This window comes from Lolium perenne, chromosome 1 (assembly GCF_019359855.2).
Source record: "Lolium perenne isolate Kyuss_39 chromosome 1, Kyuss_2.0, whole genome shotgun sequence".
Taxonomy (NCBI): Eukaryota; Viridiplantae; Streptophyta; class Magnoliopsida; order Poales; family Poaceae; genus Lolium; species Lolium perenne.
Genome location: NC_067244.2, coordinates 246,398,367 through 246,402,304, shown reverse-complemented (window position 1 = coordinate 246,402,304; position 3,938 = coordinate 246,398,367).

Sequence of the window (3,938 nt, the reverse complement as noted above, 5' to 3'; positions counted from 1 at the left end):
CCCACTAGCCGTTTTGGATCCCGTGTGTGCCTCCGTGTGGCCTCCTATTATCTCGCGTGTACCTCTCCGCCACGTGGCGGCCCATGGTGCGAACCGCCGCGGGCCGCGAGGCGAACCGCCGCGGCCCAGCGGTTTTCAGCCCACCTCCCTTCTTCTTTATAAGGACAACCGCCGCTCCTTCTTCCTTTTCTCGCATTCTCCACTTCCTCACGCACAGTGCTCCTCGCCTCTGCGCTCGCTGCTTCTCCGTCCGCCGTCGCTCGCTCGAGCTCCGTCGCCCGGCGAACTCACGCCGTACTTCCGCCGGACTTCGTCGTGCGGGAACCTTCTGCAGCGCCCTCACCGCGTCCGCTGCATTCGTGCTTCCTCGAGTTCTTCCTCACCTCGCCGTCGACGGACTTCTTCGCCGGCTGCAGGCTCACCGTCTCTTCGCCGAACCTCTTCTTTTGCGACTCCCCCGCCTCAGGTTAGGCCCGATGCGCCTTTACCCCTTTTCTTCTTGCATTTCAGATCTTGGGGGCGGTAGAGTATTTATCCCTTCTTTATTTTGCTTTTCCTCTTACTCGTAGATCTTCGCGCGAGGGTCTCTTTGGGGAAAACTGTTTTCCGATAGGTTCTGGTGCCGCCTAGATCCATATGTCCCGCGAAGGGTCTCTCCCCGCTGCTACCTCTAGTAACCAAGGTAGTAGCACCTCCGACAGGCTAACCGAAGATCTGGCCCGGATGGATCTGGCATCTAGCCGAGACCAAGAGGCCGGCACATCTAGTCGGGCCTCCGGAAAAGATAAGACACGCGGAGCCTGGAGGGGTTCCGACGTGACTCAGTTTGAGATCGACTGGCTCTACCGGTCTAGGAGGATTCCGGAAGGAGTCATCTGCCGGCTTCCAGGTGACGAGATCGAACCGGTGCTCGAACCCGGTGAGGTCGTTGTTTTCCTTGCTCATTTTGAGCGTGGTTTCGGCCTTCCTGCCTCTGATTTCTTTCGCGAATTCCTTAACTTCTATCGACTCCAACCTCATCACCTTCCCGGCAATGCCGTTTTTTATCTTTCTTGTTTTGTGGCCTTCATGGAGGGCTACATTGGCATCCGTCCCGCTCGTGAGACGTTTGCCCGCTTTTTCTCCCTCCGGATCAACTCGGTCCAGGGCAAGGACATTCCCAAGCCCAAACCCCCCGTTCAATGCGGGTCTTGTATCATCGGCTCCCGCCAAGGGAGCCCCTTTTTTAAGTTCAACGGCCTCGAGTCTTGCCGGTTGTGGCAGACGACGTTCTTCTACGTGAAGAACGAGGGCGCCGTCGACCTCATCAACTTGCCGGCGTTCAACCCGGCGCCGCCCGCCAAGATCAACTGGCAGTACAACCCCGGTACGGATCACAACGAGACGAACCGGGTGGTACGCTTCATGTTGAAGTTGATGAAGGACACCGGCGTTTGCTCCGACGATATCATCCGCGCCTTCATCTGCCGCCGGGTGCTTCCCCTTCAGCAGCGCGCTCACAAGATTAGTGAGATGTACGGCCCCGGTGATCCCACCAAGATCACCGGCTTGCCCTTGAGCAAGGCTGATGTGGTCCTGAAGGCTAGCCAAATCTGCCAAACGGACATGCCGGATGACTGGGAGTGGGGCCTTTGCCCTCTCAGCTCCAGAAATCCTCCGTCCCAAGAAGTAAGAAATTGTGCGGCTCGGGTCGTGTTACCGGTAACTTTCATACTTGCGACTAATTTCTCTCTTTTTTCCTTTGTTTTCAGGCTAGGGCTCGCTTCCCCCGGATTGACTTAGACCGACGAGGCCCTTGCCGGAAAAGGCCTCTGGACAAGTACGATCCGGATCCCGTCATTCATTGGCTGGATCTGAGGATGGGCCGGACTCCAGCTTCTCGCCTCGGCAAGTCTCCGCCGGAACCAGCTGGTTCGTCTGATGACTTGATCTTGCTCGAGGTAGCTTTTCTGTTCGTTCTCTCATACTCTTTTGTTATCTCTATTCTGTAGACATTCGCTCAGCCAGCATCAACCCACAGGTTCATGAGCATGTGGCTCCTCTGCAGGCCGAAGTTGGGGACGAGTTCCTGGACAAACTGATGGCCGAAGGCCAGAAGAATGATCCTCCAGCTGCTGACGCCGGCCCTAGCCATGCTCCCCCTGCCAAACGCCCTCGGACAGAAGTCATTGGAGGGAAGCAGGTTAGCACCAAGCGCTACAAGCAGAAGCGGATGCCGGCTTCTTCCGGGTAAGTTCTTCTTTTCTTTTTATGGTCTCTCTGTTTCCACCAAGTTCTTTTCCGGTTGCTTTTTCCAATTTGTTCTCTTTTTTCTCTCTTTCAGCCCTGCGCTTGAGCTTGGCTCGAAGCCGGAGGGCTCTGCCGGCTCCGCAAGGACCTCGACTCCTCCTCCTCACTCAAGTCCGGTACCATCTGGTGCCGGCAACACCTCTGCCTCCCCTTCGGGAGGCACTACAAGTTCGGGGCGCGCGGCCCCAACACCTCCTGATCACCGCGCGGAGGAGGACTTCACCTCCCCTCCAGAAGCCCAAGACACCGGCGCCAGCAACATCGGCGCCGGCCAGACAGATGCCGGGCAGGCGGAACCTCTGGTTCCTCCTCCCCCGAAGAAAAAGAAGAAGCGGTCAAGCTCTTCCCCCACCACGCCGGATACTTCCGCGCCGGTATCTTTTCCTCCTCCTGGGGCCACGCCGACACCGCCGCCAAGCCAAGGACCTTCCGTGGCCAAGCGAATGGCGCCGGCAGAGACCCCCAAGATCACCAAATTCCTCAAGCCCGGGGCTTCCCGTGGCAAGGCTGTGGAGGGCGACGCCTCAGGCGGCTCGCGGGACGTGGTGCTGCACATCGGTCCTGCTGCTGCTGCTGTCCCGGAAAAACCTTCCGGCGTCCTAGGCCGGATCGTTACGCTGAATCGCGCGGGCAAGGACCTGGGGCACCTTCTCCCCTACGCCCAAAAGTGGAACGATGCGGATATCTCTGCATCCACCCGCCGCTTGGGGAAGGACCGCCTTCCAGCGCCAGACCTTGCTGGGCCTCGGTGCACTGAAGAACACTTCACGCGGCTTAAACGTGCCGTGAAGGAGTTTGACAGTGCGTGGTACGATGCCACCAGCAATGTGGTGGTAAGTTTCGCTAAACCTCTTGTATTTTTGTTGATGCCGGTTTCTTTTCTTTCCGGATCTTGTCTATCCTCCCAGTCCCCGAGTTTCGTGTTGAGAGCGTAGCTCTTAGCGCGAAACTTCAACTAGAAACGCGCGAAACCGGCATAGCCAGTCCCCGAGTTTCGGGTTAAGATCTCTTGTTTCTTTCTTTCTGACAACCATCTTCCTTTGAACAGAGCACTGCTGACGCCCGGAAGCAACTCTTTGAGGAGCTTCTGTGGGAGCATCGGGACCTTGCCGAGGCCCACAGCCACTGCCAAGGTTTGTTTTGTTTCTTTCCCCTCCGGCATCTTTTCACCGGAATATTTCCTTCTTTGATATTTACGCATCCTTTTGTTTAACAGTTGTTCCGGAAGCTACCATCGAGGCCCTTAAGGCCCAGGTTACCAAACTTCAAGGTACCATCCTTTCTTTTTCGGCTAGCCCGTTCCTTTTTTCATTTCATCTATTGTCGCTTGCTAAAACCTTTCTTTCCGGTACTTAGGCGAGAAAGAGCAGCTTCTCAAGGAGCACAACGAGGCACTGGACGCCCAGAAGACCGCGTTGAGGGAGCTGAAGGAACAGGCTATGCAAGCCGCGCTCCAGCACAAGCAAGCTCTCAAGGACGCCCGGGTCGCGGCTGAGGCCAGGTTGGCGGAGGTCGTGGAGGACTCCACGAACTCCAACACCGTACTAACGGCAGAGCTGGAGGAGGAGAGGAAAGCGCGGAAAGCAGCGGAGCGCCTCATTGATACCATGACCACTGATCACCGGGAATACGATCGGTTGGTTATGAAG